A 27,678-nucleotide genomic window follows, 5' to 3' on the forward strand; every position below is an offset into this window, starting at 1 on the left:
GTAGTGACCATGGCCCATGGTCCGGCCCACATAGGTGCAAAAGGTATTTGTGCGGTGTTAGACCCAGTTGGAACAACCCAAACATTCCCAAAACTGCAGCACACATAGTGAAATATTGCCCTGTGTGTTTACGTCATAATCCTGGAGATAGAGAATCTGTGTTGAGTGGAAATTTTGCCCCACCGACTTTGCCTTTTGAGGTGATACAAGTTGATTACATTCAGATGGAAAGAGTAAATAATCTGAAGCATGTACTGGTAGTGGTATGCGCGTTCAGTAAATGGGTTGAAGCCTACCCTACTAAAAAAGCTACTGCAGTTGCAACTGCCAAAGCCCTGGTTAAGGAATACTTGCCCCGATATTGTTTGCCCCGGGTCATCTGGTCCGACAACGGGCCTCATTTTAATGCCCAGTTAGTACAGAGTGTTTGTGAAGGACTGCAGATAAAACAAAAGTTCCATGCCGCCAGACACCCCCAGTCGGATGGCCTGGTTGAAAAGTATAATGGCACCCTGAAATTAAAAATGGCTAAAATTTGTGAGAGTACTGGACTAAAATGGCCCGACGCACTTCCATTGGCATTGCTGTCCCTAAGGACAACCCCTCACACTAGAACTGGATTGTCCCCATACGAAGTGATCTTTGGTCACCCCGCCAATGTGTGGGGAGTCCCTAGACCCTGATCCTTTAGGGATATTGATTACCCTTTGATGACAGACTACCTGAACGCGTTAACTAAAGATTTGCGTTCTATTCATCAACAGGTATCGTACACATTGCAGCCACTACCGGAGGGTCCTGGACATCGATTGCTACCTGACCAGTGGGTGTTAGTGAAGAATTTCCAGGGGAAATCGAGTTTGGAGCCGAAGTGGACCGATCCCTACCAGATCCTTTTGGTGACAAGAACAGCGGTGAAAGTGAATGGAAGAAAGCACTGGATCCACGTCACCCATCTGAAACGGCTGCCACTGCCTCTGCCGTTTGACCTGCGGAACCGAGAAGGAGTTCCGAGCCAAGAGGGGGAGCTGAATCAAAGTTTTGTCCCCTTTTCCGACGTCCAAGAAATAGGGCAACCAAGTGAGGTGTTGCCCGCAGTTGAAAGTGCGACAGCTCAATCAACGGAAGCTGTTATTCCTAGGGCACCACAGGTTTCGGATGCATCAGATGCCCTTGCAGCGGAATTGTTTTCTGACCAGGAGCAACCTGGCCATTGTAAATACGACCTGCGGCCCCGAAAACAGTGCGGTACCCCAGCTTCCACTGGTAGGAGGTAGACAGAGACTTGAGTTGAGGAACATGGGATAGTTTTACTGGGGTACTGAGTGAGACACTGGACTGAACTTGTTGAGAGCTTGGAACATTGTGATAAATAGCTCTGTTCAGCAAGAAAGACTGAGTTGAGGGCTGCGGTCGTACTACTGGAATATAAAGTTTGTTTCTTTTGATGAACGATAGGAGTCTACCTGTGAGACACTAACGGACACAGGGAGAAGAACCCTCTGGTGGTGTGTGTGCTTTGTGGATACAAAGATTAGATTTCGACTTTTAGAGAGGAACCGAGTTAGACTTTGGACTTATAGAGAGTATGTTTCCTTTTGCCCGATTTGCCATGGAGGATGAACGACCACTTGCCCCTCGACAGTATATTGATAATATGCAATCATTTTCCGGATGGCCCACCAGAGTGAAGGTGGTATTCGTTGCTTTTATTGTTATAATCACAGTAATTATGATGTGTGTATTTGCATATTTAGAATTTCAGCACCCTGTACAGAAATTGCTAGGAACTACCCCTGCCCCGGAGGAACACCTCTTTTATTCCTTACCTCCGCATAAGGCTAGACACAGAGAAACTTATTCAAAAAATGTTTTTATTGAAATGTTACATCAGGCTCATAGCACAACGAACAAAACGAATTGTTGGGTCTGTGGGTTACTCCCGTCAGTAATGCATCAGCATGAACTTTTCATTTCCTTACCTTTGTCTCACTTAGCTAGCTGTGAAGCCTAGTTCCAATTATTGTCACTAATGTATTCTCATTGTGTAGCTGAACCTAAAATATATACCGAAAGAGATTATGAGGCCATTCTGAAGTACATAGAGCAGCATCAAGGATTTGATGCTGAAGGCAATCGAGGAGAAGGATCCTTGGACCCAAATGCTCGCATGAATGTATACACTGAATATAAAAATGCTACCTGGTTGCAGGAGGAAATGCAGGATTTTGAACTTTTCAACTCCACCATGTATTTTCAGCACTTCAAAGAACGAAATGTCACTAATGACAAAGCTTTGCCTATTCCCATTATAAATGGTACTTCCCCCTTTTGCATACAGGGACGAGGTCACATTAAGGTAGGAAGCAGTAGATGTAATTACACTTACACCTTGCAAACGTACAGCACTCCTCCAGTGATTACTCCCCCGAATGTATATTTTGTGTGTGGTGAAAACGCATATACATGGCTTCCTCGAGGATGGGCAGGGCGTTGTTACCTTTCATTCCTCTACCCCCTAGTATATATTGCCCCATCTGACTATCATAAGACACATCAGCTAGTTAAAAGAGAGATAGAATCTAACCGGAGTATCAGGAGTTTCGATACTGATAGTACTGATCAGACTGATACCTCCTTACAACAGTTTGAAGATTTCACCAAAGGTCTTACCCCTTTTTGGGGACCAATTTTTAATAGCCGTAGTATACAACGCCTGTCAAGGATAGTGGAGAACGTGGTTCAGACCACAACTGGGATTCTGAACAATATTACTGTCGAGCTTCAGGCTACGAGGCTTGTTTCGCTTCAAGGATAGTGGAGAACGTGGTTCAGACCACAACTGGGATTCTGACCAATATTACTGTCGAGCTTCAGGCTACGAGGCTTGTTTCGCTTCAGTACCGAATGGTTCTTGACGTCATCCTCGTAGATAGGGGAGGAGCCTGCCGCGTAATCGCCAGCTCTTGATGTATTTTCATTCCTGATTCGGACTCAACCATACATCTTGCAATTCAGAAATTACACCGGTTAGCTAGTGAAGCACATGTCGACAATGGTACTTGGTCTCTTAGTGGGTGGTTCTGGGGTCTTTTATCTACCTGGGGTTGGAAAATATTTATGATTCATGCTGGAGCCTTTGGAGTCATATTTACTTGCTGCCTCTGTCTCCATTGTGGCCCGGCTTGTTGTTCTTTTTGTGCGGCTAGAATTACGTCCGCCTTGACCGTTTCTCGTCAGACCAAAGTCGAAAAACAAATGATTCCGAAGGAGGTTTCAGATCCTATGCAGATTGATGAGGGAGTGTTTGTAGAATAAATCTAGTTATATTGGCTATAGTAGGCCAAAAGGGCCGTCTGATGGGATATAAATTCGATAAGTACATGTTATTGGCCTAATATATACAATATAACCTTATAACCACACGTTAGCCTTGCATTATTCACATTGTATTATTATAGTAAAGAATTATTCACTTTCTCTGTCCGTTAACCTATTGATGTGACCAGGCCCTTGCGTTTCGTTTCTCTGTTCCATGTACCGTTTCCCTTAAATCACGTGATTAGGCTTTTACATGTAACCACAATGCTGGCTTAGCTGTCTGCTCGTCTTGCTAGTTTGTAGCTCAGGGAAACCCAAGGTCACACCTGCCCTTCTTGTGGGATGCGCACATTCTAGCAGATCCCGTTCTCGCACTCCTCGAGCTACAGATAGAAAGGGAGGCACCTTACTGACCTGCCCCCGGAATAGCTTGGGCCCAGCTACTAGCAATCAATTGTGCCTTATATGGGTTTTCCTGCTGGCTCACTGACAAGTTGTATTTTTCCTAGTAAGGTGTCATCGTGCTATGTGTGAAATGTATATATGCTTTGTACCACTTGCATGTAGGCAGTCTCCTCTGCGCACCTCTGAGGGTCGTGTAGACTGAGGCTCCCCTATCAGGGTTTGTATTTTGCAGAATAAATGATTGAACCTTCTCCATTGCCGACTGACTTATTATTGTAAGTAAGGTGTATGGGCTACTGGTGAGTATAGTCCATTAGTGTAATATTTTGGTTCCTTCAAGTCGATACAGTAATCAATTATGGGGCAGGTCGGCTGGACTGTTCCCATGAGGCACAGGGTCAGACTGATTTGCATAAGCCATGTCTGAACTGGGGTGGTGGAGTGAGCTAAAGAATGATGATGGATTAAACCCAGATCAGTTGACTGTGGGTAAGTGTTTGATTTGCTCAAGCGCTCCGTCCATCATGCCCTTTGGTATCGCGTTGTATGCCCTAAGTTGGCAGGGTATGCCCAGACATGGGTCCCTTGCTCACTTTGCCACTGGATTCAAGATTGCCTGGCTGATGAGTGTTATGAGCCCGAAACCGGTCCCAGGATGCTTGTTTCCGGTCCAGGGAAGACATTTCTTGGCAGTTCGGGCTGGACTGTTCCCATGAGGCACAGGGTCAGACTGATTTGCATACGTCTGAACTGGGTGGTGGAGTGAGCTAAAGAATGATGATTGATTAAACCCAGATCAGTTCACTGGGGGTGAGTGTTTGATTTGCTCAAGCGCTCTGTCCATCATGCCCTTTGGTATCGCTTTGGGGGTCCACTTTGACTCAATCAGGAGCTGTGCAGCCAGAGCATTGTGCTGAGAGGGCCCCCTGGAGCTTGGCCCCCCGCACTGTGGGGGCTGCGGAGGGCATTGTGATGCCACTGGCAGAACCCTTGTTTCATATGCAGGCTGATGTTAGGTGGGACACTTTAAGGTCAGTGTAAAGGAAAAGGGTGATATCTGGAGTAGAGAGGAAAAACACTTGGGATGATCAAGAGAAAAAAAAGTCTATTCTGTAGAGGGATAATTCTGACTGTAAAATGATAAAAACTACAAAGATAAATAGCATAATAAGTAAAGCCCAGTTTAAATACACAAAAAACCTACCTAAACAAAGTGTGAAATGGGAAGTCAGGATCCAAAAAGTGGTAGAAGCAAGTGAAACATTAAGAATGCTAAAGGACTTCTCATCAATCTTACATTCTGATGGAGAAAGAACATCCATATTGATTTTAGAAGATCAATCACCCTCCCATGTAAGAGGTGCAAAATAGATTTGCATACATTACAGCAGAGGAGGTGGAGCACCTTGATACTGTTGCAGCGTAAAGCGTGCGTAATGTTTTTTTCATACGCTTACTCTCCTTACTACTCTAACTGTACCGGACACTTTATAATTAGACAGTCTGAAGCATTTCTATTTACCACAGAGACAGTGAACCAGTGATCTTCTGATTCATCTTTCTCTGCCAATAGGAGGGGTGGAAATTAGGGTGACCAAACCCCACGTTAGTGTACAATGTGGACCATTAATTGACAGCCAACTCGCAAGTTAGAAATCAAATTTAGGTACACCACTCCTAAGACCATACTGAAGAAATAAAGAATAGCAACTGGAAGACTAAACCTCCTAAAGAAGTTGAGTGAGGATTATGCAATCGAAGCTCTGCAATAGCAACACAGAATAAAAGATGTAAAACCTGATGTTCTGATAGAGCTTGCTGATTCTCCCTGTAACGCATGTAAAACATCAGTACGGTAGCACAATTTAAATGGACGAACCAACAGGACTCACTAATAGACTCTGACAGATTAGGAATAATTTGGCTATATTATAGAAAAGGCCAGGCTCATAAGTTTAAATCTGTTCTAGATTCACAATGCAGTAGTTTTTTTTTCACAGCATGAATGGGTAGCGGGGAGGAAATTAATTATTAGGGCCAATCATGTAGACAAGGATCCTCGGGACACATAGTACAGACAACTAACTAAGGATTAGTTTGATTTATTACAAAGTCAAAAGTAACTGAACAGAATGACACCTCAATACAAGAGTGTAGAAATGCATCGGAATTAGCATGAAGCCAAATCTGCTGATCCAATTTAGATGATGTAGCGTGAATAATACAATTAATTCAAGAAGCAAAATGCAGAGGATCAGAATGCATGAGTGCAAATTTCCCTGCATCTTGGGTTGATGAATAAGCAGGATTAATCTGTTCCTACTCTAACGCTAAAGTGACATCCCTCCTTAAGCATTCTCAGGTGGAAGAATAAAAAGGTGTAATGAGGTGGAGTCTTCCTAAGAAGTTTCTCCACCATCGATGGGCCAGGTAGCATAAGGCTATGAAGGTAGAGCTTAACCTAAAATGCTCTCTCTTTGAAGGCAAGAATTAAGGAAGGGTCTCTCCCTACTTCCTACAACACAAAATATATAGGTAACGTTCCCAAGATTCATTACGGATCACGCCATCTGCTCTGGGTACGATTCTGAAGGTAGTTTTCCATGGGACAAAGGAGTTCTCCTGTGTGAAGCACAACAACCTTCCTTTTTTGTTTCAAGCCACACAATTGTAACTTCTTCTCTCCTTGCTTGACTATTAAAACAAAGACATTATTCTAGCTGACAAGGATGCTTCTTTCACCAGCAACACAAAACGTGAGAAAGAACAAATTCCACAGCACACATGAAATCCGACTTGTTAATTCTAAAGCAAGAGTTTCTGGGCAACTGCATTTTAGGCCTAAAAGATTCAGCTAACATAAGAAAACATCATATGAACTTTACAAAATAAGGCACCTTCAATTAATGCATTTACCTACTTATAAATGACACAATTAATGAACACATTGGTGCACAGTCAAAACATCGATTCCCTATTATCGACCTACAGTAATATCGAGTCAAAAATATCGAAGGGGAAGAATATCGAGGTGAAGAATATCGTTGGACAGAATATCGACCCTAAGGTAAGTAATATCGATTTTTTTATATCGATGTAAGTAATATCGAAGTTAGTAATATTGATATCAAATATATCGTTGTCACTAATTTCGATGTTACTAATATCGATATTAGTTTGTTATTATGTATTTTATTATGTATTTTATATGTATGTGTTAAATGTTTTTGTTAAGTATTTTATTTGTTTTAAATGATATGTGTACTATTTTTTATATATTAAAATTTTTATTTTTAATTGAATTTAATGTTTTAGTACTGGAGCGGGTTGTGGATTTATAGGGGAATAGGGTGAAAGTAATTTAATTATAGTAAATTATTTATTAATTTTTAGTAATTGTAAATTAATTTTATTTGATGTTTGCGCTTAAGTTCTGTAGCGGGTTGTGGGTTTATAGGGGAATTGGGTGGGAAGTAATTTAATTGTAATTAATTAATTAGTTATTTGTTATTGGTATTGATAATTATTTTATTTCTAATTAATTATTTTAATTGGTAATTATTTATTTTAATTGGTAATTAATTTTTTTAATTGGTTATTAAGGTTTGTAATTGGTAATTACATTTTTTAGTTGTTAATACATTTTTTTGATTGGTAATTAATTTTTTTAAATTGGTAATTGATATTTTTAATAGTTAATTATTTGGTAATTTATATTTATTAATTAATATTTGTTGGTATTTATTGTTATTTTATTGTTATTTAATTATTCAATATTAATGGGTATTTGCAAATGATGTACAGTTATTTAAAAATTTAATTTTTAATTATTTTATTTACAACAATTATTTATAGGTATGTTATATTTAACTTCTACACTATCCAATGCTTTCCCTACTGTTGCACTCTCTGGAGTGGGAATAGTAATTTCTACCCCTAAGCTATCCAACGCTTCCCCTACTTTTGCACTCTCTGTAGTGGGAATAGTAATTTTTACCTCTACACTATCCAATGCTTTCCCTACTGTTGCACTCTCTGGAGTTGGAATAGTAATTTTTACCAACCTGCTATCCAACGCTTTCCCTACTTTGGCACTCTCTGGAGTGGGAATAGTAATTTTTACCTCTACGCTATCCAACGCTTTCCCTACTGTTGCACTCTCTGGAGTGGGAATAGTAAGTTTTACCCTCCCGTTATCCAATGCTTTCCCTACTATTGCACTGTTTGGAGTTGGAATAGTAATTTTTACCCCTACGCTATCCAACCTTTTCCCTACTGTTGCACTCTCTGGAGTGGGAATAGTAATTTTCACCCCTACGCGATCCAACGCTCTCCCTACTGTTTCACTCTCTAGAGTGGGAATAGTAATTTTTACCCCTATGCTATCCAACGTGTTCCCTACTGTTGCACTCTCTGGAGTTGGAATAGTAATTTTTACCCCTGCGCTATCCAACACTTTCCCTACTGTTGAACTCTCTGGAGTGGGAATAGTAATTTTTACCTCTACGCTATACATAGTTTTCCCTACTGTTGCACTCTCTGGTGTTGGGATAGTAATTTTTACCCCTACGCTATCCAACTTTTTCCCTACTGTTGCACTCTCTGGAGTTGGAATAGTCATTTTTACCCCTACGCTATCCAACGGTTTCTATACTGTTGCGCTCTGTGAAGTGGGAATGGTAATTTAAAGTTCTATGCTATCCAACATTTTTATTACTGTAATTTTTACTTTTGGATTTTGAATAGTATTTTTATTTATTTAGCTATTTAATTTTTTTGTATAAATTTAGATAATGTAGTATATAATTAATTTTAAAAATATTGAAAGTATATTTAATTTTTTTCATTTATTAAACATAATTCTTTATTTTTTATTTATGTTTTTGTTTTATGTTTGTAATTGTATTTGTAGTTTATAAATTATTAAAATATTTATTACAAGTTATTGTTAAGTATATATATTATATATTTTCTGTATATGTTTAATTAATGTATTATTCATATATATGTATTATTTATTAATTTTAAACATTATTAGATATTTTTAACTATATTCATTTGATTTATTAGTGTTATTTACTTCATTTTACATTTATATTTTTACAGAAAAAAACGATATTTTTAACATCGATATTTTTAACATCTATATATTTTTTTGATATTTTTGTACTTACCATGTTGTAGATAGGATGTCGATATTCTTGCCTTCGATATTTCTGCATCGATATTCCTGTAGGTCGATATTTTCTTGGTCGATATTTTGTCAGTGATCCAAACACATTTAATATATGCATAATTGTCACTTTCACAACACAAGTTCTACAGGTTAATGTTTTCTGCTAGTTAAATTCACTTTCTACGTTAATTCTCCATGTTACTTTTCAATGGCCTAGATACATCACATTTCAGGTTAATACATTCAAAACTCTAACACCAAGAATATATGCAGGTGCGCTCTACACCTGTGATTATAAGGCACCACTACAAGTAAAATGATATTCCCGCTACATCTGTATTAAAGAATCAAAATTCATTAAAATTAGCAATTTCTTAATGACTTTGATCAAGAATATCACAGCTGAGTGGTGATAATATTCTGTTTACAGAGTTACAGAGTCCCACTATCCTTTAAGGCAGAAGATTGGTTAGCATTTTGAACAGCTCATGTCCTACGGAAATAGGGAAATGTTCAGACTTAAAGTCCATTAGACGTAAGTCCATTAGCTTAGAACTAAAGATATAATCAGAAATTGAATAATAGAAATGGTTAAGCAAAGAAGGTCTCATTCCATCATCTACCGATTGTAGCATTGCCAAACAGTTCAAAGTAAAGACAGATCAGCATAGCATAATAGCATACCAGGAAAAAACAGATTGGCGGTTGTTGCCCCTCCTTTGGGAATTCTTTTTTATAGACTTTTTAGCAATGTCCCGAGGTGTGGCATCACACCATCACATGTCCATGTTCACATATTTCCACCTAGGACAATTGAAACACCGAGATGGCTTCCTATGCAATTCATGAAAAATGAAAAATTGTGAGTCCACACAAGCATAGCATTAAATAAAAAGGTACCAAGTAGTCTGTTCATAGGCATAGGTGAAATTCCATTCCCACAAGAATATTTCACAGTGCATGTTGAAGAAACATTCAAGAATGTCCGGGGAAACATATGTTTGGAACAAATACGTAACATTTCACTTGTAAAGAATGACCCATTGTAATAAATAAGGGGAAACATCAGCACTAGAGAAAAACGTTTTGAAAAGGCTTTTAAGTTAGCATTGCATATTTATAACATTATTACATGGAAATGGATAACATTAGGAATGCCCTACTACCAAAAATGGTACGATATTCATATAAATGCATGTTTTTCTAATTTCATCCTTCAAAATTAATTTTTAATATTATTTAAGCTATAGAGTGTTTAATATCATATTACAGAATATCAAACTTGCACTGTTTTGCTACACATTTTTGTGCTGACTTTTCTAATTAGTGCATTCTCAACAAAGTGCATGAAAAATACTAGGCGACTTGCCTTAGATATGTCCTCTTTATCTCATGTTTTAAATTATGCTTTTACATTGCTTCTACTATACTTGTCTGTGTATCATGTGCCACTGTGTTTAACATGTGAAACGTGTACTTTCAACCCTTTGTGTCTTTTGTGTATAAACATATTCTGTATTATGATCTTTTAAAATCATGCTGCATCAATACAGACCAATTAGCAAGAATAGATTGAATCACTTGGGGAGGGCAGGAAAACACTAGGTTGATAAGAGATTAAGTTAAAAGTCCACAATGGATATTGCTTTAAAGTATTTTATTTTTTGGTCAATTTTCCAGCTGTGGATGCTAATACAAACACATTTCACCAATACCCTGTTGCTCTACCACCCGCACAATACAGAGTATATGCGCACTTAGAAATACCACTTTTTTGTCAGGAGCACTCTACTTGCTTCCACAGTGCCCTATCCCATGTACTTGCACATGTACATATAGGTCTCCTTAGTAATGAAGGAGCGGCCTGGCCAGCTTTAGCCAGATACAATTCATACCCTGATTAGGCAAATAGTACTGCTCGACAGCTGCAACCATTGTATGCTAATTTAGTTAGACTTTTTAGACGGTTAACTCAGTAAGCTTTGTGCACCATGTTGGTGCAACCATCAAGAGTTGGCCTGCCAGGACAAGCCCAGTTGCCTGCAGTGCCTACAATTAGTTGTGTAATTGTTCATTCAGTTATGAATACTCTCTAGCTGTTCTCAATCAAATGTTACACATGTACATTTTACAGTGCAGCTCTAATGAGAGCCTATTGGAGAACCAGTCCTTGCAATAGTGAAAGCGAATTGCATAGTTTTCCCACTATCAGGACATGTAACACACACCAGTACATGTCCCACCTTTCACATCTACTGCAACCTTCCCATAGAGGTACCTTGGGCCTACCTTAGGGGTGACTTACATGTACGAAAAGGGAAGGTTACGGCCTGGCAAGTGGGTGCCCTTGAAAGGCAGACATGGCAGTTAAAAACTGCATGCAGGCACTGCAGTGGCAGGTCTGAGACACCTTTGAAGGGCTACTTGTATAGGTGGCACAATCAGTGCTGCAGGCCCACTAGTAGCATTTGATTTACAGGCCTTGGGCACACACAGTGCACTTTACTAGGGACCAGTAAATCAAATATGGCAATCATGGATACCCAATCATAATCATTATTTATACAGGGAGCACTTCCACTTTGACACTGATCAGCAGTGGCAAAGTGCCCATAGCATCTAAGCCAGCAAAAAGTAAATACAGCACACACACAGAGAAAAAAGTGGGAAGTAGATGCAAAAAGTCAGGGATAACTACGCCAAGGATGCCAAGTCTAACAGTCACACATGGGAGGTGCCACACACGTAAGACAGCAAACCACACAAGATGATGGACGGAATGTTGCGCATTGGCAAAACATTCACTCCCAGTCACATATCAGGGTTTAATCCATCGTTATTTTGCTCACCACGCCACCCCAGTTCAGAGCAAGAAATGCGCATGCGCGGCCGCCCGCTCATGCGCATTTGGTTGGATGAAGTTGGCGCAAAGAAGAAGAGGAAGCCCCGGGACGCCGCATAAAAGGTAAGTGCTTTTCTTTACCTTTTAACCTATTAAAAATCCAAATTAGGGGTGTAGAAGAGGGCGGGAGGGAGGTGGGCGGCGGGCGACTTCGCTCCGTCCACGGGTGTGCCTAGTGTTGCCTACTACGCCTACTTTGCGAATCGCGTGGTAGGCAACATTACGTGCACTCCGTGGCCGGAGCGAAGTGCTCTGCCCAGGGTTAGTCTGGCTACAACCCACAAGATACCTTTACCAGTTCTGACATTTGACCCAATAAAAGCCTTTGACAGAGTAAGCTGGAAATACCTGATGGGCATGCAGGTTCATTTTGGGTTTAAGCATTGGTTTTACTGAACAATTCAACAGATTTAATGTACTTCTACAGCTGGACTGTTTGTAAATGGAAATCTAACTCCACAATAGACCGTGGGTCGGGGCACTTTTGCCTTTGTTGTTTGATTTGTGTATTGAACTGGTTGCTCAACATCCCATAGAAGACAAGAAGATAGTGTATTTTGTCAGTAATGGTCTCAAGAAGAAACTAGCCCTATATGCTGATGACCTAATGATTTATTCATCAGATGTCAAAGACTCCCTTCCCCATACAGTTATTATTGTATATTTGGTAGCTAGGTGGATACTTAACAATTCAAAGACAGAAATTATGACAAGAAACTTGACATGGGAATGAAGACTAGTAAGAATGGAAATGAGGTATCTAGGACTAGTAGTGATACAAGACAAAGTAAATCCCAGAGGTTAACCTTATGAAAGTGATTTTAAAGTTAGATTATCTAATGAAGACATTGAAAAACGTACCATTGACCGTTTACAGAAGGTAGATCAGATTAAATATACACTTAAGCTTCAACAAAAAACAAATTGAGAACTTACAGGGGAAGATTAGGAGTTTTGCATGGGCCTCAAAAGAAATTAGATTCTCTTGGATGAAACTCAGAAGGAGAAGGGATAAAGGAGATCTAACAGTTCCAGACTTACAACATTACTGCTGTCTGTTATAGTTTAAAAACTGCAAATTGGTAACTCTGGCACTAGATTGTTTTATAATTATCAGAATTCTACAAGGAAGTTGGCTGGCGTGATAGGTGGGAACACTTTTTTATATCAGTTTACTGAACCAAAATATTGTATGAAATATTTTTATTTTAGGGATTTGCAAGCTGCTGCCTAACTTTGGCATGAGATCTGATCCAAATTAGATATTCCTTACTACAGTACGCTAGCACCAATTAGGGGCTCCCTGGGTGGGCTGGAATGCATTTGAAATCAGTTATTGCTGCAGTTAAAACAATCTGGCATTCAGAAGTGGGGATATCTAATAGAAGTAGGGAGGCTGTAGTCTTGGGAATGTCTGACAGAGAAAATGAGTAGTAAGATTTCCGGATATGAATACCACCAACTACTTGAATAGACTAAATTGCACCAGGATGTTACGAAGGTGACAAATCATAGCAAGTTAGTTTTGAAATTTAGTGTACATAAGAAACAGGAAGTTGTGGAGTGGGATTGAGCACTATTGGCAGAAGCTGATGAAGGACAAAAAGCTCCAATGAGTGCGTGGAATGAATACAGTGTGGTGCAGGAAGATTCTTGGCAAGAATCTCTTACCACTTTAGATGCTATAGTAAAGGCTATACCTTTAAGAAAAAATCATCTGTTCACTGTCCACAGGGGTTTATCAGACTCCCTCAAGGTTACCAAAATTTAGGAAGCATACGAAAGAGAGATGCCTTAAATGCGAAGGCAGCAATGCCGATGACCTACATATGTTTGTCAATTGCCGAAGCGGCTTGTGTCAGGGAAAAGATGCGGGACAAAAGGAGGGGTTGAGGTGGAAGGGGCGATGGAGAAAAAGAAAAAAAAGAAAAACTAACTTACCTGCCGTCCTCCAGGGTTGCGATCTTCTGGCTCCACTGGATGCAGGCACAGGCTCCCAGACTGCCCTTCTGCTAATTCTGAAGCTGCTCTCATGCATGAGAGCAGCTTCAGGATTGGACTGGGCACTGTGAATTTATGCTCCCTGACAGATTGCGAACCTCTGCCTGCTCTCTCCAACCTGGCAAAACAGTTTGGGTTGGAGAAAGCTTTAGTGCACATGACGGTTTGGCCGGTCTGAGATGGCCTTCCAAATCATCACGTGCACTGAAGGCAGTGCCCACCAATCCCTCTTCAGTACTGTTACCACCCTAGCCCCGTCCCAACACTTGACACACACAAAAACAATAAAACAATAATAAAATGTGTTTAAACCCATCTTATCATTTTTATTTTATTTAAGAGGGTAGAGGTACGTCCCATTGTCACTTTTTGGGGGTTTTTAAGAGAAGAATTAAAAGAAATTTGTAATTATTGTCAAACCAAAGTAAACTTGTATTTTATATGATACTGTTGGCAAGGAGGGAAACCTGTAAGAACTTGGTTAAGAGTAAGGCATCAGCTTCACAACATTGGAAAGATCAGAATACTTAAAATACATACATGCACGAATGAAAAAAAGGCACAGAACTGGTTACCACTTTTTAACTGGTTAAATCAACACAGCAGCTATTCAATTCAAAGTCTGATGATTACACTATGTGCAGGGTCTGAAGTAAATGTACGTAAAGGTCCAGATAAAACCCAGTCTAATGCCTGAATGTGTGCAGCCAATTAGGCATATGATGGGGCATTTGAATAGTATTAATTTGAATTATGTTTTATTATTTTTTCAAACCACAATAGCCTGGAACTTACATTCCTCATTGGTTAATTATTTTGTCTGATGATTACACTATTTGCAGGGTCTGAATTAAATGCACGTAAAGGTCCAGACAAAAACCCAGTCTAATGCCTAAATGTGTGCAGCCAAATAAGCATATGATGGGGCATTTGAATAGTATTAATTTGAAACATGTTTTAATTTTTTTTTAAACCACAATAGCCTGGACCTTACATTCCTCATTGTTTAACCATTTTGTTAGTTTGTTGTTTCCCACAAATAACACCTTGAAAACAGTCATCATGTCCTTAAAACATTGTGCAAACACTTTGGCTACGCACAGAAGCCACTGAACTGGGATATGCAGAAATTGGAGAGGGCAACTAACAATTGTCCTACAATACAGTAAGGCAGCGAGGATCAAGTGGAATAAAGGAACTAAAGGAACATGTTTTTTACTCTGCCCCTTGGGAAAGCCTGAGTGTTGGAATATCAGGCTGCCCAAAAGTTGTTTTGGAGGTTTACCTTTTTACATGAATATTCAACTTCCACCCTGCTCCTGTACAGATGAAAGACGCTTGGAGTTATGCCTTCTTTAGTTTAAAGTCAGTTCCTCACTAACCATGACAAGAAGAGAAAAAGCACACGTGGGTAGATGTAAAGGCCCATTCACTTTTACCTTATGTAGCTTCCGACAGGGATGCAGATTTTTTAGCTTTCCTCTAGCCCTGTGAATTTCAGGGAGAGCGGAGATTTACAGAAGTGAGTCTCGTAACGAAAATAAGAATTTGTCACCCCGAACTTAACAATTTTATAAGGCAGAGGGTCGGATTATTATCAGGGAACAGCCGGTTTCGCATTATTCGCTACTTTGATTGTGATCATTTCATGTTCATGATCAAACACGTGGTAGACAAGATGAGTGCTTTGTGGCAGTCCTGTGGGGGAGACAAAGCCCCGCGGTGTGATACATTTCTTTTCTGGCTGCCTGAAGAGGTCATAGATGTTGTGACTCACAGATTTTTTGAACCCTCTTCCTGTGGATTGAGATTGCATTGTGCTGCCATTCAGGGAATTTCAGGTTCATCACAGTGGTTTTGGGTACTCACATACAGAGGGAACTGAGGCAGCTTTCATTTGCACAAACTTTAATTCCCCCCAGCAATTTATCGTAGATGGAGGAGCCATGTTCCCCATTCCCTCACTACTTGATATCTGAAGCGGGCTGGGCCACGAACAACTGGTGTGTGTCCTATTACAAAAGTGAAGTTGACATCTGCTCCAGATGCCTGAAACAAGAGCACATCTTTTGAGACTGGAGCAAGAGGTCTCTGGTGTAGGGAGCTAGGCTGCGCTGGGCACACCCATTTCCTGCCTGTGTGAGAACATTTGATCAAATATAATATCTCATGATGCTGGTGTGATATTTATTTAAGGAAATTTCTTTCTGATTGCTAATTTACATTTTGAGAATGCAAGTTTTTCCTAACACAAAATGCCATTAATGCATGTAAGTTCGACGTTATTGCCAATTGGCTTGTGAAATGGGCACAATGAGTCTAGTTCTCAAGTAACCTCTGAAATGAAATCCCTTAGGTCTATTCCTAGAAGTCAGCTACATTTCTGAATATTTTGGAATTTAGTCATACTCATTTGAAGATGTGAGAGTTCCAATTTCCTATGAGTAATATTAGAGCAAATGTCTACTGAATAAATAATTACTATTTTGTGGCACAAATGATTTACACATGAAACAAACTTGATCCATTTTATACAATTGTGATTTGCATAAATTGGCCAAACTAGGCCCAAACTCCAGCTTGAATCCTATACATGAACATATTTTTATTTCTTCTCTCTCCACACACTGTGAAATGTGTATTGAAACATTATTTAATCATAAACATTTTGTAACTCTGCTTGCTTTCTATGGATGAAACGGTTGTTCTTTGTAAGATCTAGAGGATGTCTTCCTGTCAACTGTTACTGTTTAAGACTTTTCCTGTTTGACCTCAGTGAGCCCATTTGTTTTATAAGTCCTTCACTCTTATTTGTAGCTAGATTTGTACTGTCACATTGGATTGCATTAGATCAAAAGGGTACTAATTATTAATTATTTATGGGATGATATTAGGTATTGCATTTCGTTCTGAATTGTGATTCCCTGAGCCTATGCAACATATTTCTCTCCTTATGCTGACTGTGTGATTTTTACTTTGTATTTTTCTATATATGGGGGTTCATTTTGTTGGTGAGTCAGAATTGCTTCCCTGATTCTTAGAGGACACACCCAGATTGGTTTGTTGCATACTCTGAACTTTTAATAATTTGTACTTTCTTCTTGAGATTGACCCTAAGTCTCATGCTGAATTAATTATCTTAGATCCAGCTTCATCGGGTACTGGTAACGGATTTCAGTAATTTAATTGTCCCTCACGCTAATTTCTATATATATTATATGGAAGACCAAAGAGGGGAATGGTGACGTTCATCTCTGTTGCTTTATCGTGTAAAACTCGTAGAGCCATAACTAGTAACTCTGGTATTATTGGACTAATTTTAACGGGAGAAAACTGTATGCTTGGTATGGTCAATTTTTATAATGCTGTCAATTCATGCTCAGTTATCAGTCAGTTATCAGTACTGAATGTTTTTATTAGAAATTCTATGAGGGTTTGTGTCCATATTCTTATGATAATGGGAGATTTCAATGTTCACCCTTGTGGGGATCTTCTTTTGAAAAGTATCTCGGATTTGCACTGCCCGCGCTTAGAGGGTTTGCATCTGGAACATACGACAGAGGGGGAACTCTTTAATGATCTACTTAACGATTTAGATCTATCATTGACCACGGGACTGGTGGACCCTACAAAGTGTTTTGAGATCCCATCCTTTAAGGGGCATGGTAGGGGGACTTTTATTGATTATATATTAATAACTTTGCCAATGCAATCCTTTGTGGATTCCTTTGTTATTAAATATAGTGAATACAGTGATCACAATCCACTCACTGTTCACCTGAGGGTCCCTGGATAGCTAATGTAGACACAAGTCTCATTACCGGTAGGGTAAGTACAACTGATGGGAGACGTCGTCTCAAATGGTCTAAAATTACCCCAGATCTGTTGTATAAAGATATTAAAACCACTTGTGCAGATGAAATTTTGGTTTGCACACAAGAAGGTCCACATCCGTGGAAGGTTCTTGAAGCCTACCAAAGTTTGTCGGATAAGGTGACAAAGTTATTGTCGGTCCCAGCAAAGAAGTTAGAATCTGTGGGAGCCAAGTGGTTCAATCGAGATTGCTCTAAAGCAGCCAGAAATCTAAGGTTGGCACTAGCAGCTAAACCGAGAATAAAGGAGACAGTTCAATTGTGCCGCAAGCATTACAAACCTATCATTACTAAACATAAGGAATGCCTTAGAGAGGAGGCTTGGAGAGAGATTCTGGACCCTTCCACTTTGCGGTGTAGTTCTAGATTCTGGGCGGTAATGAAGAAACCTTTCCTGGTCCAGGTACCGGGTGATGGCCTGGAATGCTATATCGCAAAGGAGGAATGGGAATCACACTTCAAGCAATTGTACTGTAGCCCGGTGGAAGAAAGGACCATCTCCGCCCCGAGTGACAATGGCAAGATGATTAGCTTCTCTAGGGGGGAGGTTATGGAGGGCATTGAGGGCCTAACAGCAGCGAAAGCTCCCGGTCCCGATGGGATTCCTCCGGATCTATTTAAATCTGAGCCAAGTTTTTGGGCACCCATTTTAGAGTCTGTCTTCAATGCAGCAGCAAAATATGGTTGCCCACAATCCTGGGGGGTCTCCACAATTGTCCCGGTCTTTAAGAAAGGGGACAAAAGCAGCCCAATTTGTTATAGGCCTATTTCATTAATAGACTCCATGGTCAAAATTATAGGTAGAATCCTACTGCAGAGACTTTTCTGATTGGACGATGGAAAATAATAATATATCCATTGTACAGTATGGGTTTTGAAGTAGCCGATCAACTGTAACGCAGTGTCTTAACCTTTTTTTAATACTTAGCAAGTACACTGTGGCTCATAGGGGCACCATTCACCTCGCCTTCAAGGACTTGTCCTCAGCCTTCGATTGTGTAAACAGGGGAAGGTTCTGGCAGTCCATGAGGGTGAAGGGAGTAGACAGTGGAATTGTCAATTTCCTGGCTGACCTACATAGTAATACCAGAGCTAATGTGAGATACTCTCAAGATCTGAGCACAACACAAAATTGTGACAACAGAAAGGGGGTTCGTCAAGGCTGTATCTTGGCCCCCTTTCTTTTTAATTTTTATATTAACGACCTTGATAGTGTGTTGCAGAATGTACAGTCAGACTGCCCTAGAGTTGGTAGGCGGGGGATTCCTGTACTTTTATATGCAGATGATGCAGTTTTAATTTCCAGAACTGAGAGGGGCCTTCCAGCTTTATCAAATGCCTTTAAACTGTTCATGACTGATAGAGACCTTATGGTCAACAACTCAAAATCTTTTGTCATGCATGTTGGCCAACAACCAAGAAGGAACTTTTCATTTAAACTTGATGATGTAGTGATTCCTGTAACTAAGACATTTTCATACCTTGGGGTCCTTTTTGACTCCAAGCTTAATTGGGGTCCTCATCTGGCAAAAAAGAAAGGGGAACTGGTCAGGGTTAATGCCTCCATCTTTAATTTCGCATCGAAATTAGGTAAAAAACCTACTAGTGCCATGCTGAAACTTTATAATGGAAAATCGGTAGCAACTGCTACTTATGGCAGTGAAATTTGGGGGTACACTGACAGTGAGCAGTTGCAGATCGGTGAAAACTTTTTTCTGAAGCGCATTTTGTGTGTTCCTGCAGGCACACCTAACCTCTCGGTACACGAAGAGCTAGGGATGCAATATCTAGGTGACATTTTTTCCTTACGCTCATTAACCTGTTGGCCTAAACTGTGGTTAAATCAGGATATACCATTGACTCACCTGATTATGAGCGATTATATGACCCAGGACAAGGCAATGGCTTCTCCTTGGATAAAATATGTGAAATCCTGCTTTGTCAAGCTTGGCCGTTTGGAATTGTTCGAACACCCTAGTAAGATTGTAAAGGGTGATCTGGAGGTAATTAAACGGGACTTCCTTTTGGATAGGAAGATCCAGAGGGAAGACGTTGAACTCCAGAAACAAAGTGTGAGAAAATTTGTCATGTTGAAAACATGTGATACTGCAGAGCCATATCTGTTGGGCACACTGACCTCCCATGAAAAGTTCCTGTTAACAAGGTTCAGGTTAAATCTTTTTCATCACCTGCTGATCAGACCCAAAACTGATGCTTTTAACAAATTGGCAGGACCCTGTGGCTGCGACGGAGAGTCTCCACAGGATATGCTGCATTTTATAATTTTATGTATATTTTATGAATACCCACGCAGGCGCTATCTGGTCACTCTTTTAAAAAAACTTAATTTTACTCAGATCAGACCGGCCCTAATGTACTTACAGCTTTTGCATAATGACAGTATTCTCCATATCACAGAATTTTTAAAATTGACTGTTAGACTAAGAAATTGTTTGGACATGTAATGGCTATTTGAGATGAATGCACTAGTCACTTTTCACTCGTTGTAAAGCTGTTATTGCACTTTCTCACTCTGGCACTTTATCTGACATATGTTTACAACAAATGTGTTTTTAATGGTTGTTAAATGTATATGTATATGTACTTTTATGGTTTGTGTAAAACCGAATAAAGTTTCTGAATTGAAATTGAATATATATGTATTATTATTCATTTTTACTGATTTCAAAACTGGGTTCAAGAGGAGGAGTGGTAGGAAGGAAGGATATCCAAATGATGACACTGGCCACTTTTTGGCAGTTGATGGAAATCTGACTGTTTCGTTATAGTCTCTGTGTCTGATAGTAATCTCATTTATGGAACATAACCTGTCTCTGGGATACAATACAGTGTTAATGGGCTATATAACTAGAAATTGTGTTTTCTCTTTTTCTTTCCTTTTTTTGACCACCAGATTGTTGTTGTGTTAATTGATCTAAGTTGAATTTGGGGATTAAATCTGGGATTTGGTCAGTAAACCGTCCCTAAGACCTTTGTCCCTTGTGGATGTGTGTGTAGTGATTTCAAAATTGACCATATTTTGCCTTCTGTAATGAAGCTAAATATTTTCATAACCCTTCATGGTTTTCAATTTATATCCTATCTCAAGAAGGCGTATTTAATTGATATGTTACCTGATTTGTTGATCAAAATCCAATCTACTTAGTGGCACATTTCCGTACATATTCTTGAGGACATCACCCAAATCCTACATAGACGCTTTATCTTTAGAATATCTGATAAGATTGAGTCAACAATAGTCCAGGAGTAGTAGTTTCATGTTCCTTCCATGTGTTAATGTGACCTTTGTACATTTAGAATTGTGTGTAGACTATATATAGTGCATTCCAATTTTAAAATATTTTTAATATCATTCCTTTTTTTTCTGTACTTAAAAAATATGATTCTCTTTAGAAAAACCCTCCTGCGGCCAATCATACACATGCTGGGGGTATTCCTTCCCCACTACCAGCCAGAATACAACATCAATTCTGCACTTGTCAGGACTTGAAGGTCAATCTCTAGGGCAGGAATTGCCTCGTAATTGTTTGTAAGTACATAAAGCATCATGTTTGTGGATTTTCACCTAATTACCCAGGCAACTCCGCCAGTGAGCAAACATTTAAAACATACTATTTGAATATTTTTGTATAACTATATTTGTGAGTAAATTTTCTCAGTATAAATGTATGTTTTGTGAATGCTAAACATGAATTTACATTAGTAAAATAAGTAATTTACACACCTGATTTAAATGTAGGCATGCACAATGTTTTGCGCATTTTTGTCCTCAAGGATGATTTTGAAAGAGGTGAAATTCGCTCTCTTATGCTTACTCCTATGTTCAGAGCAAATATCTGTAATTCTAGTATGGTGGGATAGTCACAGTTTCCTAGGTGTTATTTACCTATTTATGTTATCTATTTATTGATGTGTAGAGTAAACTCTTTCCCAAGGACATCCTTGTGCTATAATTTTAAGAAATGAACAAAATCTGTCACAGACAGCTATCAGGAAAACCAAAATAACAGAGAATATTGCAAGCACTTCACAAGCTTGTGCAAAGAGGCACAGAGAAATTTTCAAGAGAGAAAGCAATTAGCCAAAAAGCTGTCCTTTGAGTAACTTGTAAAATTCCAGATGGTCTGGCAAGTGCACCATTGGCAAACCATTAAAGAGAGACAAGGACATAAGGGAGATACCTCAGTCCACCACATTACAACTAAAAAGTCACAGATGAGGTAACCTCAATTAACTCCAGTTTTTTTAAGCAGAATATCACCCCCATATTTCTATGTGGCATGCTTCATCATCGAGTTGACTGGATCCAGGTCTTCATTCCAGCTCTTGGTAAGTACTACTAATCCAGCCAGAAATCACACCATCCCACTTTAACCAAAATGCTGCATCTTATCTTTGAACAGAGTTGCTCCTGTGATGCAGCAAGTGCTTGGTATGCGTCTCCATTCCAAGGAAGTGATTCTGACTCTGAAAGCAGGGCCCAAGGGCACCATTATAATCACCCAGGCCCCAACCTTGCTTTCAAACACTAGCTCCTTTAAGGATAGGTGAAGTAACAAACTAACATGGAGAGCTCGTGTACAAACTGAGCCAAGAAAGTGCCAACTAATCGATACAACAAAATATGCTAAATTGATTCACAATTCATAAAGCGCATTTTGTTAAAATGCAGAAATGTTTCACCATCGTATTTTAGATTATATCACTGCATTGACAGGCATTTACTTAAAGTGATTGGTCGAATTTAGTATACACTTACAAAAATTCATGCCCACCCCTGCCCTAACAACATTGCTAAAAAAAACTAAAAGGCAAGTCAATTTTCACGAGCACCCTGTATGAGTCTTAGATTCTTAATGTACATGGAACAACAATATAGTCTACTAGATCAAACACAAGAAGAAGATGTGCCTAAACACACAATTTGGTCAAGTGGGAAAGCCAGGATTGATCCCAATGTTTTATGCTTTCATGCTGTGTAATTCCGCCACAAGATGGGTTTAACTTTATTTCCCCTATTTAACACTGGGTTAATGCTTTGTCTTTAATTCATGGTGCATGATGTAAGAGCGTGGGTAATTGATAGAAATCATCTTATCTGTGCCTTAGATTCTTGTTATACAGTCAAATCCTCTTTATTTATTTTTTTAAATATTTTTTTAATATTTATATGTGTGAAGTGCACAAACCATCCCCAATCGGGTCCCTCAGTGTTTGTGCACCTACATAGGTTAACATTAAAATTAAAGGTTAAAAAGCCATGTTTGTAGGAATTTTTGTAATTAAGCTAGGTCAGGACAGGAGCGTAGCTGAAAAGGTAGCTGGTTCCAATGTTGAGGGGCCGAAAAGGAACAGCCCTCATACCTGGCTGTGCGAATACGCTTAGGATCTAGTAGCTGTTGCTCACTAGATCTGACATTGCTGGTTGGAATGTAGGGATGCAACTTATTTTGCATATAGCTTGACCCACATCTGTGTTAGGATTTGTAGACCAGGCAGAAAAACTTGAAGAGGGCATGCTTTTTTTGATAGGAAGCCAATGCATGGATCTTAGCTTGCATTCAGAGGAAGAATGAGGATGAAGATTGAAGGCCAGATGGGCAGCTGTGTTCTTTACACCTTAGAGCTTGGCCCTCATTCATTGCCACCATTAGAAGAAATTAGCAGACATCCAGGAGGTGATCTTGGTCATACAATTATCAAATCTGCATTTGGTGAACTCTGGATTAGGCACCATAGTGATTACAATTGTGTGTTATCTTCATACAAGATGACATTAAAGCCACATGATTTTTTAACTTTGGCCAGATGGGCCCAATATTTATTAAATAAGGGTGGGACTCAACGCTGATCCCGGTGGTACCCCCTTGTCTAAGGCCATAGTTCTAGAGTTTAAAAGGTCAGGCTGTACTGAGTGTGTTTGACCAGTTAGAAGGTTTTTCATCTGTCCTAGTGCTTTGCCCTCGACAACAATTTCCCCTAATCTCTGGATTAGGGTTGCATGAGAGATGGTGTTGAATGCTCCGGACAGATCTAGAAGAACCAGCATAGCTGAGTTCCCGGTCCAGGGCCTTCATTAATGCTGTTTCCATGCTATAGGAAGCATGATCGCCTGACTGGGAAGGATCCAACAGAGGGTGGTTTCTAGGAATGATATGAGTTGTTGATTGACTAAGGTCTCCATAACCTTTCCAAGAACGTGGAGTAGTGGTATAGGTTTGTAATTTACCATCTCTTGTGATTCACCCTTAGGTTTTTTTAAGAATTGGTCTGACCGGGCGGCTTTCCATTTTACTGGGAAAGATTCCAAACTCAAGGAAAATGTATACAGGTCTGTAATCAGAGCAAGGAAGGTTGGGGCCAAAGGGGCCATGAAATAAGGCGGGACTGGATCCTCTGGTAACCCATTTTAATCCTGTTAACCAAGACCAACACTTGTTCAGGAGTAACAGGATTAAATGTTTCTATAATTGTGGGGTTGGAAGTAGCCCAGAGGTTAGATAGAGCCAGCCCTACTGATTCTGAATTGTTGGGAAAGGATAGATAACACGTAGAGATTCTTTTGTTCAAAGTGGTCTGAGATATCATCGCAAAGAGGATTGGTGAATTCTCTCAATATCATATAGAGTTCTTTTGTTCAGTTACCAGCATTATTGTTCCAATCAACTATATGAGTCTTTATTAGTGCTTTAATACTTGTGTGATCTTTTTTTATCCTGCATATAGTGTTGCTAGATCTAAATGGGTTCTTCATCTTTGTAGGAACCTGGGTATAAAAAACTATAGAGAGTTCTATTGGATACTAAAATATGATACTTACCCGTTCTTTGATGTGTAATTACTACATTTTTATTTGCAATGTGCAGATGCCTTGTGAATATTTAGAGTAGAGAACTTAGATGTTGTTGTTTTATTGATATCCCGATTTTAGATGATATTAATTGAAGCCTACCTACTTTTAAAATGTTTCTTCTCTTTATTTATAGTTTTTTAAACAGTCTGTGCCCATGATGACATAGTCTAACATGTTGCTAAAGTTGCTCCCAAGTGAGATATTCCTTTATGTTTAACACTCCTCATGGATTATTTGCTCGAGGGGATGGGACCCACCCTACTCAGCCACCTCTTTGACAATTTGGGCCATGTGTCAATTTATTTAAATTGTAATTGCTTACTGCTTTTTTATTTCCTTTTAAATATTAGTCTGTCATTTTATGATGATGAATTTATAAATGTTATATTATTGCACTTTTATGGCAGTAATTGCTGAAATAACGTTTTTTTGACTGACTGACTGACTTTTGTGGTACTTTCCTAGCACCGTTTTATAAATGATTTTGTCCACGGGAGATTTTTAAGTCCTCCATTTGAATTTAGGCATTCTAAAGCAGATTTTCCCCTTTTTATAGTTTTATAGTTGCTGAGTTTAGGGGGGCAATGATATCTAGGGTCTGAGTATGAACTCCTCTCTGCCAGCAATTGCTATCTGGCTTTTTTTTCTATCAGTGTGCAGTGTGTGCACACTGTTGAAATGGAAGGCAAGGCGCAGGGGGCTAAGGCAAGTACTGGGTCTCAGGAACAAAAATACGAACATTCTGGCAGCTCAGCTTGTTAAATGGTGTGCAACCAGAGGGGGGCGAGCTACTAAAAACTCAAGCCAGGCTCGAGTCAGATGGCTGGCTCTGGCTCAGCTTTAGGTCTTTTTGGCACTGGAGCTCAACACAAGCCAAGCTTTCATGTAGATTCTGCCTGCCACCATGCTCTAGCTGCATGCACAGAGAATTGAGAACAAAGCATTAATAGTTGTCAGAAAAAAATACCCATTGAGGGGCTGAACTGCACAATGTTAAGAAGAAAACCAGTGATCAATCGCGGCTGCCATGCTCACCAATTATGAGGTCCAGGGTTAGTATTTTATTTGACCAAACCTTTGTTTTCTTTATCACCATATATGAAAGCACCTTCAGTAAGGTGCGTTCAGGATCTGTGCTGTTCAAAAACCACTTGTGTCTGATTTAATAGACTACAACATTGCTCCATTTAAAATATGAATATTGGTCATCTTTAGTGTATACATGACAACTGACCTGCCTCTTAGTTTACTAATGCCATTGTAACCATGGCAGAAGTGTGCAGGAATGTTTACATTTTTAAATAAACATCACTTTTAATAAATCATTCTCCGTGCAGTGATTTATTTTGATCTACTAAGGCAAACCACTTGCATGTGCTAAATAAATACTCTTCTTTGAATTTTAAAGATAGCTTATCATATTCTAACATGAAACTTGTTACATAATGTACTTGCCAAAAATATGCAGGGTTCAGTTCGTGCATGGTCTGTTAGAACCAAACCGGACCCTTTGCTTTGGCTCAGCTCTCCCTGTTCATTTTTTAGCTCTTCCCATGCGCAATGAATGTTAATCTTCCTGCTTCCTGACACGCTCCATTCTGGGAAAATTTCAGGGTGGGCTTTTTTCTTCATTATTCCTGCTGATATATTCTGGGATTCTGGAGCTAGGCATGCTCGGAAAACCACAGGGTATTCGTAAGGCAGGCTTAAAACTGTTTTCCAACCCTGTTACTGCCCTGTGTGTGATCCTTACAGCAGTGCTGGAATTTGAAAAATCCTTCAACCAGGAATGCACAAATTGGGAGTAAATCTGTCGCAACGAAAAGGGGTTGAGTGACGAGTCACAACTCATATAAAGCAGTCTGACAGTCAACTTTCAAAACACAAAGAAGGCATGACACCCCAGCACTTAACCCCAGTTGGCTATTTAGCGAAACATGAGAAAGGGATGTGTTGACATCCCTGTTGCCGCTACCTACTTCACTCCCAGTTTATTGGCAATTCTAAGAATTGGACGAGGATGACTCACTCACGTAATGTGACATGCTTCATCATTTGCCACCTCTTTGCACCCTGCTAAGATCATACTTCTAGAGCGGACTAGACCTCAGGCTGGGGCTAACTTGAGGGAGTTCTTAGATATTACTTCTCTTATCTGGATAATACTATTATCCAGTAGGTTGGTTAAAAACACCTTAGGATAGACAACAATAGTGTCCTTTATTCAGGTGGTATTCTAGGTATATTAAAAGGTTACCAATGAAGTAACTGCAGGAGGCATAATTGGGAGTAATGACCAATATGCGTCACTGCATATGAGTAAACATTCACGCCAACATATTTCTGCCTTTCGTTGGCCTATTCACCTATGGCATTCAACAGGGCTGTATCTATGAGTCCCTATAGTGCAAGTAGTCAGAGCAGAGTACCGATAGAGAAAGAATATGTATATGGAGAGGACCTACCTCTCACTTATGGTCTATCAGTTAGGAATAAAATACAGATACAAAGAATAAAGAGAAAGTAGTAGAAAAAAATCCTTGACATGCTAATAAACAATGAATAAGAATGATTCAGTTATTTTTCCTTTGTTTTTGCTCCGTGGAGCCTATTATTTGTATACCCTGAGGTAGACTGTGATTAAAAACCATAGCAATATATGAGACTAAACCAAATGTGATCAGGTGATTATAAGAACACGACATGCATAAATGGCACAGCAACAACTGAAGACACAGAGGGTTATTTTTACCTAGTTCTGCTGCGCTAATTGCTGTATGGTCTGTTCAAAGTAGGTAGCGGTAACAGGGATGTCAACACATCCCTTCCCATGTTTTGCTAAATAGCGAACTTGGGTTAAGTGCTGGGGTGTCCTGCCATCTTTGTGTTTTGATTACTGACTAAGGGCAGGCGTGAGCCCACAAATGCCCTGTATCTCACCTCTTGTGTGATAGAATATTTTGAACAGCAGACAGCTGTGCGAGAACTGTTAAGTGGTGCTAAGATTGGTCACCAGGAAGTAACGTTTCCAATATATAGACCTCTTGTTCGACGATGAGGATGTTGTATCCATATTAGCAGCTCCCTCCATTATGGGAGATGCAACCTTAGAACAGACAGTTAACCA

At 39.5% G+C, this 27,678-nt stretch overlaps 1 pseudogene; it reads left to right on the forward strand.

Moving 5' to 3' along the window:
• Window positions 1-27,678, forward strand: part of LOC144798023 (cyclic AMP-dependent transcription factor ATF-1 pseudogene) — a 61,407-nt pseudogene that overhangs the window by 23,010 nt on the left and 10,719 nt on the right.

The sequence above is a fragment of the Lissotriton helveticus genome, chromosome 12, assembly GCF_964261635.1.
Source record: "Lissotriton helveticus chromosome 12, aLisHel1.1, whole genome shotgun sequence".
In the NCBI taxonomy this organism is placed as follows: Eukaryota; Metazoa; Chordata; class Amphibia; order Caudata; family Salamandridae; genus Lissotriton; species Lissotriton helveticus.